The sequence below is a fragment of the Seriola aureovittata genome, chromosome 7 (assembly GCF_021018895.1).
Source record: "Seriola aureovittata isolate HTS-2021-v1 ecotype China chromosome 7, ASM2101889v1, whole genome shotgun sequence".
Classification (NCBI taxonomy): domain Eukaryota; kingdom Metazoa; phylum Chordata; class Actinopteri; order Carangiformes; family Carangidae; genus Seriola; species Seriola aureovittata.
This window is the reverse complement of record NC_079370.1, coordinates 8,412,646-8,427,561: the sequence shown is the minus strand read 5'-3', so window position 1 is coordinate 8,427,561 and position 14,916 is coordinate 8,412,646. Positions and strand designations below refer to the sequence as shown.

Sequence of the window (14,916 nt, the reverse complement as noted above, 5' to 3'; positions counted from 1 at the left end):
AGTAGAAACAGTTCATCTTCTGAGGAGCACCCCTCAGCTCACAGTAGTGTACTACCGGAACGAAAAGCTACATTTGTAAAACTAATATCCAGCATACTGTGTCCTATTTGAAGGAACAGATCGCTGAATAAGCATTTTCACTTGTTTCCAGCTGATACCGTTTAAGACTCATAAAGGAGAGGAGAAGATGAGATTAGCAGCGTTACCATTTTCTTCAATTCTCATTTTTGCTGGCCAGCCTTCATGGCCACGTAACAGACCTTGAAACATGTGCATAAGGTCCCCATATGAGTAGCAAGGATGGAAAACATCTGCTAAAGGTTTTTCTTTACTTTATTTTAAGTTACTTTGTTTTTGTCTCGCTCCTCACATTTGAGTGTTGAAATAGATAATAAAACGGATGAACAAGCACCATTACATAGTACTATCAGCCGCACAGTGAGCAGCTATGACCACAAAACACGTTAACTGTATTAATTGTCCAAATATCTTCGTTTTATCCTATTCATTTATTTTGCAGTTCAGTTAATTGCTGTCACATGCTGCGATGTTCTCAAACTAATACTGTGTGACTTTGAATTCAGTGCTCAAGGTCTATAACCTTAACATGATCCTTACATTGGAGACAATAAAACAAACGAGGCAACAAAACCACCAGCCCTCGTATTCTGCCCACATTAGAGAAACACAACCGAATTCAGTAACAGACAGCGACTTGTGTGATGTGGCTGTAAATCCGGTGCCAGCACAAGCAAAGACTTTGTTGTGGTACTGTGCACATGGTGTGTGTGTGCCCTACAGCAATATATTCAGGGAACTGAACAGGACACTTACCAAGTCTAGCACAGATATATATATATATATATATACTAACTGTTTTCCTCAGCACATATTTCTTTAAAATCATAAAACATACAATGCGTCAAGCTTTCATGTGAAAACCAATTCATCGAATTCTTTTTTTAGCCTTTCTTCCTGAACATTAGATGATTAGATAACCATTTTCTTTGCTTTGTGTTAAATACAGCTGAAACGACAGGGGGGAAACAGCTAGCATTATAGCTAACGTAGCCGTGTCTCCCTGTTTTTTCTTCATGCTAAGCTAACTGGCTGCTGCCTCCAGCTACATATTTATCATACGGAGGAGAGCTCCCTATCTTACGTACTAAAAAAAGTGAATATATGTGTTTAACAAAAGGCTTTAGATACTACTTTTTATTTTCCTGTTGCAGTTGTTTTTTTGTCATCAACATCCACCAGTCTGATATATTGTGTGGGTATGAATCCTGACCAAAAGGTTTTATTACTAAAACTTCATGCAGACCCTCAGGCATAACCCCTCCTCACTCATAATCACCTGAGCCCCATCAGTGTATTGCAGAAGATTGTTTACAGCTGCTGTGTCTCTCTGTGGCGTTGCCCTGAAACGCTTGACATCTATATTCTGTTATTCGTGTTTAGTGTGTTTGCATTTGACGTGATGCAGAAGGGTTGTTCTGGTCCATCCGGTTCTTGCATATTTTGCCTACAAATGGCTCGAGTCTATCGTACTGGTGCATAAGTCTCGAGAGGAAGACGCTGAGAAGAGCCAGACCCGATGATGGGGGAGCATTATGGAGTGAGAAATGAAAGTTTGCTCATGTATATCTTCTTCTTTTTTTTTTTGCTACTTTGCTACTTTTGCTTTCAGGTTGTTTTTTTTTTTTTTTAAATAAACTGCTCTTCTTCAGCGACATACTGAGCAAAGTATCTGACTGATTCCCCTCTTCTCCTTCTACCTTTCTTCACCTCCTCAACCCTTCTGTCAGGAGCTGAGTGGGAAATCCAAAATGGCGCAAGAATGAGTGTGTCATTTTCAAACTGCCCGCTAACTCTGAACATCTGGTCCTACGGGGAGGAGGGCGACCCAGTCAATGGGAGCCCTTGTCTCCCCTGTCAACACCATGAGAACAGCCCGCCACAAGGTGAACAAGGAGGCAAGTGTGTGTTTAAAATGTGTGTTTGTGTACATGTGTGTGTGTGTGTGTGTGTGTGCATGTGTATGGACTAACGCTGGTTATGCTGGAGTGATGTTTAACAGGCATCGTTAAGACTCATGCAAACTGTGGAAGAGCTACTGTAGTTTGAATGAATGAATGATTTTTCTTCAATCTCGCCTGAAAACAAGCGTCTGAATTTGATTCGATTATCACAGGAAATAGACACAATACACTATGTGTATAATGTATTCTAAAATCTTACCTGAAACATTCATGAAAAAAAAAAAAACATGAACATGAACATGAACATGAACATGAACGTGCACTGCGTGGATTCTGCTTCTGATCTGTAAGGTTTCACTCATGTTTATTGGGATGCAAATGTTTCTTTTTTAAAAATCCCTTCCTGATCTTCTTGTTGTTTATTGCTCCACATGCACCTTGATGTCGTATTAATTCAGTGGCCATTTATCGCTGCCACTGATGAAGGTCCTGTGGCAAAAGGTGTGCTGAAGATGATTCTTCTCAGAGGGTCAGCAAGTGTCCGAGTCAATTTCATTACTTACGATTGGCCCGGTGAAGGAGCAACAGTACACGCTTATGTGTGACCTGGAGAAGAACCTGGCCTAAAAGATGCTACACAGACCTTTCAGTTGCCTCTATGATGACTCCCATCAAATATAATAATACCTGATTGAGAGTAGTCTGATTGTATGATTAGTGTAAATTTGGGTCAGCATTTAGTGAGAGGCGCTACTTCTCTGTGTGACCTGGCCTGGTGACATGAAGAATTGTTTTACTCATTTTTATGACAGAATCAGATCCAGGCCTCTGGGACATGTTCATAAAGGAAAGTATCTTTGTCCCATATGTATGATATCTTTGTTGTCATTTTGCTTTACCTGCCTTCCAAATAATAAAAAAAAAAAAAATACTCTCACACGCCAATCCCGCACTGAGCAGTTGTGAGTAGAGGTAAAGTCGGCTTGGGAAAAAGAGCCCGTTCTCCATCGCCGGTGATTACGACTCTCTCAGCTGTCCCCACTCAGCACAGTCACAGAGAGAAAACTCTGCTAATGGTAATGCTGTGGAAAAACTCAGCTGTCTGTCTGCACCTCTCCGTCCCTGATGATGCTCAGGCTCACGCCACATTCTCCCTCAGACGTACAGATATAAACAGTACGGACACATACTTACAGTAAATCACATACTGTACTTTACAGGAATAGTACGGAGAAATGTTTCTATTCGGTTTGGACGGACATGAGGACTATGATTTACAGCTACGCTTTAAATCCATAACATCTTTTGGAAACAAGCCTTTTTTTCACATTTAAAACCAAGTGTTTCTTTTTAAATCTACTATTTAGCTTTCTTTGTTTTCGCTCCCTGAACCTTAAGTTTTTGTTCATGTTTCATCTGCATTATAGAATAGACTGTGAAATGTAATATCATGTCAGGACCCTCTCAAAAACAAAATGATGCAGCTCTAGGGGCCCGTTTTCCTGCAAACAATAAAATCTGTACAAAAAAACAGCTGTTTCTTTTAGGTTTGTTAACATTCATGGCACATACAGACATATGCAGCTGTTGACCAGAGCACAGAGGAGCTTTCAACAAAAAACCCCCCAAAAAAACATTGCTTTGCTTTTGCCTTAGGCTTTGTAATTTAACTTTTACACACTGCTTTCAGCACCTTTATAAACTGCTCTTTTCACCCCAGCACCACAATGTTAAGTCTGCTGTTACTTCAAAATACTTCAAAAATACCTGGGGCCTTTTCATTTACTGCAATTCACACTAAAACTAAGACAATTCAATACGGTACATGAAACGCTGAGTTTTGGCATCAGTTGTGTGGGTGTTCAACAGCTGAATCATTTACAGAAATCAAATGATTTCACTTGACATGTGAGAATGTTGAGGAAAATGAAACCCACCAGCAAGAAAATACAAGGCCTTATGCTCATCATTTTGCCAGGAAAGATACCAGATTTACCAAAACGCTGAATAAATTCTGACTCTCACATCCTCCTCCTCTTCTTTTCGACATCCGCCCACTCCTTCATCCTGTGTCTGTTGGTAGCAAACAGCCCTTGGATTTCCTCTTTCTGCCCCCTTCAAAAGGCAGTTTTGGTGTGGGTGGTCGAGACACGTCTCTTTCTTTTTGTGTGTGCTGTAAATATTTTCTCCAATCAAAGAGTCAAACTTCAGAGCTCAGCCCTAATCTCTGGAAGTCCATCACTAAGACACACATCAAAGCACAGGATGAAGCAGATGGGTTAAGAGAGAGAGGGAAAGAGTGCACGTCTCTTCCTCTTAGTATAGTGTTTGTAGTGAGAAGGACTTTGTGATATAATTTCTGCAACTCACAGATACACAAATAAGGATTACGCCATATGGGATCTAATTTCTCTGCACACAAAGCCTTAAAACGAGACTGTGACTTCTGAAAAATGAAATATCCCAGTTTGTTCGTACAAGTGAAAACCTAAATTCATAATCCTAAATTTAAAACACTTTTGGTTTTGTCACTACACCATTGTTTGTAGCAGATCATCAAGATGCCTGATGTCGACGTCTTTAAAACAACTGACTTCAGAGAATCTTAGGAAATTTTGAAGGAATTTTGAAGGAAAATTCAAAGGACCACTATCTTGTAATTATTTCCACTGTGGTTTTTTGTTCAGCTAAAGTGAACAGACTCCAGGGGTCAGAGGTTTCCAAAGTCTGACACTGTGGGCCCCCTCTCAGACAAACTTGAGACCACTATTCTCCTCCAACACTCCCCTGTCTACTCTGTCTAACAAAATATTGATGGTTCAAATATTCACAGGTTTTGTTACTCTGATCATTCTTTGTATTAATAAGATATGGGGGATAATCATGCTCTAAGTTTTAGAACTACAGCTCCCACAATGGTTTGGGGCATGTAAACAGGAAGTTTGATGTTGCCAGGTGTATTAGTATGAGGGCTGCAACTCAAGCCCCTGAAGACAACAATTCTTTGCAACATGTATTTGTTGACATTTCGAAATATTGGCCCCATTAAGTGTATGCCGAATTAGCTATTAGCACTTCCTGTTTGCATTGTATCCATGGAAGTACAGACAGCTGTCTGGATTACTATGATACTGAAGAACATTTTTAAAATGTGATAAATCTCAGGCGAGTTCTGCAGTTATAAGGAGCATTTTTGCTACGATTTCTAAGCGGATTTATGGACGTGCATTCGCGATGGACAACAGAGATAATGATATCACCGGAAAGTGTAAGTCGCGCTGAATGTGAAAATATGTGTATCATGTATGGGTCTTCAGACATGAGTGAGTTATTATCCAGATCAAGAGCAATGCGTTTTGTTTTAAAAGTAGCCTTGCATAAGTGGCTTTTGTTGTCCTGTCCACCTCACACACAGTGCTTCACCTCTCTGGCTCCTACAGACAGTGTTGTTTTTTCTCTTTTCATGGGGTTTATTGACAATAACAAAAATAATGGCGTTATATCAATATATGGATTCAGATCTGATGACTGGTGCCTGAAAGACTGGGGAGGCCATTGAGCAGTTAACTCATTGTCATGGTCATGAAACCAGTTTGAGACTTGCTTTTGCTTTGTGACATGACGCATCATCATGATGGAAGTCGCCAGTAGAAGATGATAAATTGTGGCCATAAAGGGATGCACATGCTCAGTAACAATACTCAGATAGGCTGTAGCATTCAAACCATGATTGATTGGTATTAAGGGGCCCAAAGCGCGCCAAGAAAACATTTCCCACACCATTACACCACCACCAGCAGCCTTGAATGTTGACACAGGGGAGGCTGGGTCAGTGTATTCAGATTTCTGTTCTTGGCTGACAGGAGTGAAACCTGATGTGGTCTTCTGCTGTTGTAGCCCATCCACGTCCGGGTTCGACAAGTTGTTCAGATGATTTTGTGCTCACCACATAAAGAGTGGTTATCTGAGTTACTGTAGCCTTTGTGTCATCTCCAACCAGTCTGGTTATTCTCCCCTGGATGTTTTTTGTTCTTTGCTCGATTCTGAGTAAAAAACTCCACAGGCTGTTTCAGATATACTCACACCAGCCCGTCTGGTATCAACAATCATCCCACGGTCAGAGTCACTGAGATCTTTTTACCCCCCCCCCCCCTTCTGATGCTTGATGTGAACTTTAACTGAAGCTCCCGACCTGTATCTGCATGATTTTATGCATTGCATTGCTGCCATATGATTATCTGATTGGCTAACTGTATGAATTAGCAGGTGTAGAGATGTTCCTAACAAAGTGCACAAGAAGCGGGTATTAAGGAATACATCTAAAAAATACATTTAAAAATCTACACCTCCACAGCATGAGTTTGAAAAGCTGTCAGAGGTAATTGAAAGTATACATGAATTGTTTGAAAGAAGATAAAACTTGGCATCATCCCTTAATTCAAACCTTGCAAGTGTGTCAATCTTTAATTTGGGCCATTATTTTATCCTTTGTTTGGAATGTGTATTTATATTTTCAGATTTTAGATTACAAACTAGTGCGTTTTGTATGAAAACAAAAGAAAACAGGGGACATTGAAGAACAGGAAGCAACAACCCACCTACAACAGCAACAGAGATTTTCTTTTTTTACTTACTGTTTCTGTTTCTTTCTTAGCCACCACTCTTCCCACAGAAGGGCAAATAGAGCTGGAGGTAGTCATTACAGGCTTCCCAGGGTAATGCTTGACTGACTGCTCAGGTCTATTCTCGCTCAGTCAGAGTAAAGTGGGGTGCACGGCGGTTCTTATAGTAGACAGTGGGTGACAAACATTCATATAGGATGTAATTCTTGCGGTTGTCTTCAACCCCAATGAGGCGTGGGTGGAGTGCCACTTGCTTAAAACCAAACCAAGATTTCCCAAGTGGTGCCAGGGACCCATGGAGAAGAAACAAGTCTGGACCAAACTCTGGCTACATGTTGGCCCAGATGTGAATTCCTTAAGGGTTTGGTTTGGGATTCTTCCCATCCTGACTGCTGGCTTGCTTTGCAGTTCTATATTTTTGTGTGAAGCTGTAACAGTTGTAGCAGCAGGATGTAGGACACAGGGCTGAAGTGTCAGAGGTCTCGTCGTCAGCACAGATAATGTCCATGTTTGGAGGTGCACTGATACCTGAACTTGCTGCTTCTTACTCAGCTGACTGGGTGTTTTGGTCATGTGGTTGCTGTCATGGCAGGTCAGCAACTTTTCAAGCAGCAGTTTTGTAGCGTGTTAAAGTTCTGTGCAAAGCAGCTGCGTTATCTGAGGGTGTAATAAAATGTAATGTTTTCCATCAAGTTTTGCTAACAGCCGTTTATCTTCATTGTATAATTACCATGCTGTTATCACATAGTTATGTTAATACTTCCCTCACATGCATCAAGCGGTGTTTCATGTGTAGGATTCATAAAAATCACACCCTGTCTCTGCTCTCTGAAAATCATTTAACATTTTGACAGAAATAGATGACAGCATGAATTACTGAACACACAGGGTGTGTACTTTGGCTCTGTTTAGATTTAGAAAATTAAGACCTGCTCTTTTCAAGACTTTTTTTTTTCTTCTTTTTTTTTTTAAACAGGCCTTGCCTTTTGCTCACTCGCAGTGGCTGAAATTCCTGACAGGCTATCATTTCCCCCGAGAAAATGAATGCATTTGAGAAATGTGGCAGCAAAGCTATATCATTTTATTTTCACTGGAAGTGACGCAGAGTGTTCTGTGTGAAGCGCACTGAAATAACATGGATAAAGGAACAGTTTCAGAAGCCTGAATATTACACAGATAATATCTCTTCCTGCGTTAATTGAATTCAGAGAAAACGAGCCATTGCTGCTCTGGGAACACTTTAAACTTTTCAGTGCCCTTTTGTGTGTGCTTGATATGGATGCAATCATTTCTATGTTGTAACTATTAATTTGATGTCACCATATGGTCCCTTACAGTTAGGAAGTGAGTGCACTGAACAAATAAGTTCCAAATTTTCCTCAAGTTAAACTAAGATAAGAAAGAAATGACTTTTTTTTTAAGCTAAAGAAGAATAATTAGCCAGGGTAGTCATGGCCTCAGATCTAAGCTTTAACTTCTTGAATATATAAAGGCCTTAGGCTCAACTACTGCAATGGTGTCCTCACAGGTCTCTAAAAAGTTGCCAGGACAGCTGCTAGAGACCAAGACCGAGGAACACATCACTCAAATTCTCAGATCTATGCGCTGGTTTCCTGTGTGTCAAAGAACTGATGTTAAATAGCAGTTAAATAACGTTGGTTCTGATTTCTGACCTGCTGCTATTTATCCAGACCCGTCGTATCATCTGGGACAGGTTTGTTTACCATCCCCAGAGTGAAAACTAAACCTGGTGAAGCAGAATTTGGTTTCTATGCTCCACATGTCTGGAACAAACGCTCAGAAAACTTGAGGTCTGTTCCAACTCTTGATTCTTTTAAATCAAGATGTCGAGACCTAAAAGGTTTCTGTTTGCACTGTAGTTTCTGTTTTCCTAATTTAGTCTGTTCCAATCTATTTTAGCTACTTTCCATCTTCTATTTTACTTTACTTTTTTAAAATCCTTCACATTTTTATTTCTTTTTTATGACACCTTGTGTGTCTCCTTCTTATGTCTTTTGTAAAACCCTTTGGGTGCCTTTCTTTTGAAAGGTAAATAACATTGCCTTTCTTGCCTTTGCAATGAAACAGATACTGAGCTGTCTCTCCACACAGTCATGATGAAACCTGGAGTCCCATAACAGTAACTTCTTTTTCATCTGTGGGAATATTTTGCAACAAAGCCCAGATTGCATTTTTGCCTCAGTGTTCTTGTTGTAAATGAATCCCTGCACTGTAAAACCGGCTTCAAGAGAGCCTTGACCGTTATTTATTAGGCTCCAGCCGATCCCACTCCTCCGTCGTCTGCACACTTGCCACCTCAGCAGCAGGTTAAGAGACTTTCATTCCAAACACCTGGTCCATCAGGAGCAGCAGCGGGGATTCAGGCGGCGGGCAGGACCAGGGGAGATTAACGTCCAGGGAGAGTGGTGAAGGTTCAGTTACAGAGTGAGGAGGAAAGGCATAACTCAGGAGGCGAGTGTGTGAGGGACCAGCAACATCAACAACAAAGTTCAGATGAATAGTTTGTAGCTGAGTGTGTAGTTTTGCCCAGTGTTTAGGCGCGAGTAGTCCGTGCTAATATGGTATTTTTATCTGCTTAAATCCCTCTTTCAGCGTGTTTATATTCACAGAGTGAAAGGTGTGTCAGAGAAAGTCAGAAAACTTTTTTTTCCCAACTCTGACAAGGTGTCAGCCATGTTTATGCTCCAATGTGGATTAAAACTGGCATAACAATGTGTGGTTTAGAGTTCAAGGCATCAAGCTGTGTTTATTGTTCCCACTGCACACTTGCATGCATCATCTCTCTCTCTCTCACTCTCTCACACACACACACACACACACACACACACACACACACATACACACACACACACACATACACAAACTGCCCCATAGCTTCCAGTGAATACTTTGTGAGCTTGTAAGAGTTTATTTTCTCCTCTCCTATGTCCTGGGGTGAACTCAGCAGTCGAGCTCTCCAGATTACATGTCTGGCCTCGCTGAGCCTGCAGGCTAAACATTACCCCCCGTACTGTACTGTCCAACCAAACAGAGCCGCTGGTTCTATTTCTGGATGCTGAAAGGGAGTCGAAGATGAGTCAACCTGAGCTAAGAATGCTGCAAAAGCACATTCTCTGTTGACCAATAAGAACTTCAACGTTGAGTTTGAATTTGTGTAAGAAATATTTTTAACGAGGAGAACACTGAAAAGCTGAACAAGCAACTGGAATAAAAAAAAAAAAATCCTCACATGCTGTATTAAATGTCTTTATATCTAATTAACATTCATTGTAGAAACCTAATGAGAGGGAACTGTTTGATTTGAAATCCACAAAGAGGAAGCTTCAATGTACAGTCAGTACTTTTAGACGTCTGAGGCACATTTCACTCCATCCATTTAATTTCCTGTCAATACACCGGCCACGTCCTCACGTTACAGTTAATGCTGCAGCTCCTCAGATTGGCCCAGCAGACGCCTGACCTAAACGCGATGGCAGGAGAGTACGTGCTGAGAGAGAGGTGAACTGTCTGTGGGGGGTGGGGGGCGTGGGGGGGTCTCACAGTCTTGTCTTGCTTGCACTGCAGTCAGACACCACAGCTGCAGCCCTGGAATTTCATTCTCTCGGAGGAGATGTTTATTATGTTTCACCCAATGGAGCAAAAAATGAGATATCCTTGGAGCGAGCGTGGATGGTGCGAAGATGAAAACTTCATGAAGGGATTTCAGCATTCTTCATAAATCTATTACACATCAGTCCAATGGAAAAGGTCAACAATTAAACACTTGAACAACTATCTAAAATAATATTTCAAAGCTCACTAGCTTTTTTTTTTTTTTTTCAACTACAAGATCTAGAGGATACGACAGCACTTGTGCAGCTTTTGCATGTGAGCAAAGCATTTTGGCTGCTTCCCAAATTGCAGGTCACTCATTTCATCAGTGATAAGCATCACACTATGCTGTGGCTGCATAAACTCTGGGGGCTTGAGCAGGAAACTGATGTATGAAGTCTTGGCTTTTTTTTTTTTTTTCTACCAAGCATGCAGCCTCACTGTAAACACCCTGACACTGCACGAGATGATTACAAGTGAGGCAGATGGTTTCCACTCTGAGGGAGTCATGTTTTTGCATTCCCCTGCACACACTTTTCATATGAGCAGGGGTTCACTTGCTGTACTTCCCGAACCCTGGTGTGTTGATGTACTGTGTGTGCGCTCTGTCAAAAAATAATAGCTGTGAAAAGCATTCAGCAGAGGTTGTCAAGGTCCGTTTTTGTTCATGCTTCATGCAGTGCTGTGTCTGTAGAGATCCCCAGAGCTTTACCCTGAGCAATTTGTATATCTCATAAACCACCTAGATTCAAATTTGAGCCTTGAAGATTAGTCTCTACATCGGATATCCACCATGAATATATTATCTTACTCTGACCTTTCTGTGCCACAGACTGCTGCTGTCATGCTAAGAACAAATGGCTCATGAACTCAGTAGCTTTACATCTTGAATGGCAGTAATATATTCACGGCTGCATCTGAAGGAAAAGATATCTTACAGTAAAGGGGTGCTTTGATACGGGTTGGCTGTGCACAAAAAGATTAGATTTGTCCCGTTCATGTCAGGTCTTGTTCCAGCTCCACATTTGGAGGAATAAATCATTAAGCGCTTTAGATGTTGACTCGATGAGATGCATGACAAGATGCTGACAGACGAAAATCTTTGGGAGCCCCTGTGCTCTGACATGCAGCCAGTGTCTTGCAAGCAAACAAATTTCCTGCTGTTCTTTTATTTCCGCTCAAAGAATGGAAAGTCACACATAACTGCAGGCCAGAGAAGTTTTCTGTGAACCGAGCGTGAAAGGACATCTGCTTTCCCCCGAAACCCTCGGGTCTCGAAAACAGAACTTGTGACAAACTTGTTCTGGCACAATTACAAACTGTTCATTCACTTTTTTTTGACACCATTTTGCTGCACCGACTGTGCAATGGTGTCAAAGTGCTTGTTTTGCCAATGAAAAGCAGCTCCGCTTGTTATCACAAGTGTCAGTGTGTGTTGACTATAACTGCAGGGGTTTGTTCCGGTAAAGAGGTAAATGACCAGCAGGCCACAGCAGTGACCACAGTCCACAGATGGATGCCTCTAACCCGAAACTGTTGATTTAGTCAACCATGAGTCAATAGTTCCCAGCAGAGGGAGATGACAGGATGGAGGGACAGAGCAAAGGAAGTGTTGTGGTGTTGAACGATTACATGGGGCTTAAGCTTCTGGGGTGGGGGGCAAACAGGAAGCGGATGCCTGTGTGATTCAGGGGCAAAAATGTGAGCGGTGTGTACTGACTGATGAGGGTGTGGACTCCTGTAATTATTGTGTTGTTGGTAGGTTTTTGCGTGTATGCGAGATTGTGATGGGGGTGTGCATGTGCACATATGCTGGCTTTTTCCATTTTCCATTTAGAGGAATACTCCCCTATCTATCTTTTTATACACAAACATCTATCATATGGGTAACAAATGTGCAGCCTGCAGGCTTGAAAGGCAGCTCTGAAAAGTTTATCATTTCATCTCTTATCATTTACAGTAGCCTATGGCCTATTTAGATAAGGGTGATAGCTTCACGCCAGGCCCTAAACCTCACTTAAATTGTCTATTTATCACATTCAGAACGTATATGACATATTATGAGTTCAAGTCTCATAACTTAAAATGATGAGATAACTCTGTCTGTCATTCACTTAAAGGAGTTATTTGTAGGTTTTGCTATTGCTTCATAGCCAGCGTTAGCATTAACAGCTGTTTACTTACCAGTCTAGAAGAAATGTTGTGAGTTCAGCATCAAACTTCATTTCTTTACTCACCAAGAGTTGTCTCCAGCGGTGTAAAGCAACACCACCGTTAACTCGTCTCCATCATGTCTATCTCTTTTCTTCTATTGAAGTTAGCATGCTAACCAGCTAGGCCCCGGCTCCTCTTGTCATTTTCCCATAGCGACTCACTGTAGCATCCGATCTAGACGTAGCGCTGCTCAGAGGGCGTATTATAACCTCTTGTATTATAAGGAGAAGGATGGTCGAAGCAGAGAAAACTTACAAACATTTTTGACATTATAACAACTAATGAACAAATACAACAAACTATTCAGTTAACCTTGAAATTTTTTTACAGCAGTCTTATCATTTCATTTTTTGTTCAAACAGCTCAGTTTTTTTTTTTTTTTTTTACAGTGTAATCATTTTCCATAGAAACTTGTTAAAAACCTCAAGCAGCATAATCCTTCTCCTTACTGGGTTGTATGCTCCAGATAAACCTTGGTATCACCAATAAATTGCACAGCAAAGCTTTGGAGCTACGGAGAGTCAATAGTATGTCATGAAAGTATTGTATTTGATGAATTGCAGAGGAACCATGAGCTCCCAGAACACATTGAAGATAAGGATGATTGGTTGAGAGGAGGATTATACTGCAGAAAGTTTTGATGGAAGTTTTAACGTGCTTTTGCTGTGATTCTGGGTTATATATTATTATTGAAAAATATAATAGGTGTGTAACTATGCTGACTACTGCTGCAAAGGAGCAAGCTACGTACAACATAAAGCCTACAGGCAGTGAACATTTGACACTAATTCGTTTTTTTTTTGGAGTATATCTTTTTATGAATACAAAAATGGACCTTTGCAAAGACACTACTTCATCCTGCTTTAACATCTGCTCTCTCTCTCTCTCTCTTCTGTCTCCATGGCCTGTTGGGTCCTGTCCTCAGAATGTGCTGTCAAGTAAACCTGCACTCTTCTGACTCTCAGCAGTGTTGACTTCCAACCTGGCTCAGCTCTGCAGTCCCCATCAGCAGCTGTGTGTGCAACCGTGTTATTATCTCAATTACACTCCTCCAGCACACTCCTCCAGGCTCCACCTTAATAAGAGGGAGGGAAAAAAAGCAGCACTAATGGCTCTGGCCTGCATCATTCAGACACAAAATTCATGCTTACATTTGCCTTTATGCGCAGTTTTTCTACCCATCTTTATTCTACAATAGCATGTGTGCACCGTACAGCCCAGTGTGTGTGTGTGTGTGTGTGTGTGTGTGTGTGTGTGTGTGTTTGGTATTTTCATAATCATTGTAGCCCCGTCAATGTTAGACCCTTAACTGTGGGATGCGCATGAATGGAAACAGATTGTTTGTTGACATCTTATTGATGCCAGTTTCTATGTCATTATGTGCCGGCGTTTGAGAGCGCTGTGCACCCAAGTCTGTGCAAGTGCTCGTGGTTTACAGCAAAAATCTGGCCTGCTCCACATCTCTGCTGGATGTTTCATTGCAGCTTGTTCTGAGCGGTCATGAATACAAGTGAGGGCTTGTATTTTTAGTTCATGTCTGTGGGATAGTTCAAGCTCAATTCTAAAAAGTCTATCTATTATTGTGTTTGTGTGTGTGTGTGTGTGTGTGTGTGTATAGTGCATACTGGGATAGGAGTGGCTGTTTTTATAAAGGGGATGACAGTGAGGCTTGGCATCCTTTGGGAAACTTGTGGTTCCAGGATGTATATCATGGACGCTCAGGCTTGTAGGGGAAAGGGTTGTGTGGATTTATTTGGCATCTGATTGGCAGGATGACTCCCAGGAGGGTGACTATTGGCCAGAGGGAGGGACTAGCAGAGAGAATGAGGGTAGAAATATTGTCTGTTTTCGTAATGGCAAATCTCACTGCCATCGTTTTGCCTACTGTGATGAACTGATTGACCTCCTTGTGTTCAAAAAAAGAAAAAAGAAAGTCCCTTTCTCTTTACAAGAAAAACAGAATCAGTCATTAGAAGTCTGTTTGTGCAATTTGTTCTGCATCATCATGAGACCATCACAGCTTCACGGACTTTTGCCAGAATGAATTCATGACATGCTTCCATGCCCTCAGAGTCTTGAGCAACGTTTTAAATCTTAAACAAGTGACTCTTGAACAAAACCAAACAAGTTTTTTTTCTTTTTCAGATAATTAACCCTTAATAACCCCAACCCTAAGCCTGCTCTTCCAATGGCGCCCATAAAATACAAAATCCGTTGAAGATTGTGTTTAATAAAGTAAGATATACAAATAGTGTAACTGGTTACCTCCTTTAAAATGAGTGTAATCATGGATGAAGAAAAGCTACAGTAACAGAAACCTTATACTTTATAAAGCTGTTGTATCATCCAATATGATTTAAGTGTACACTGAAGTGTTTTGAAACTTTTGTTGAAACTAAAGTGTTTTCTCCTTGTCCACTGCAGACCTGAAACAGTTAAATATTCTAAATAGGCTGCAATTGCAGTCTTGTAAGTCGGCCCAAATT

The 14,916-nt window shown here is 41.1% G+C and overlaps 1 protein-coding gene across 1 annotated transcript in view; it reads left to right on the top strand.

Moving 5' to 3' along the window:
- Positions 1-4,997: 4,997 nt before the first annotated feature.
- Positions 4,998-14,916, top strand: part of eva1ba (eva-1 homolog Ba (C. elegans)) — a 31,912-nt gene continuing 21,993 nt past the window's right edge. Inside the window, exon 1 of the mRNA XM_056381685.1 lies at positions 4,998-5,250. The gene's annotated coding sequence lies outside the window, so the exon portion shown is untranslated. The remainder of the gene's footprint in view (positions 5,251-14,916) is intronic.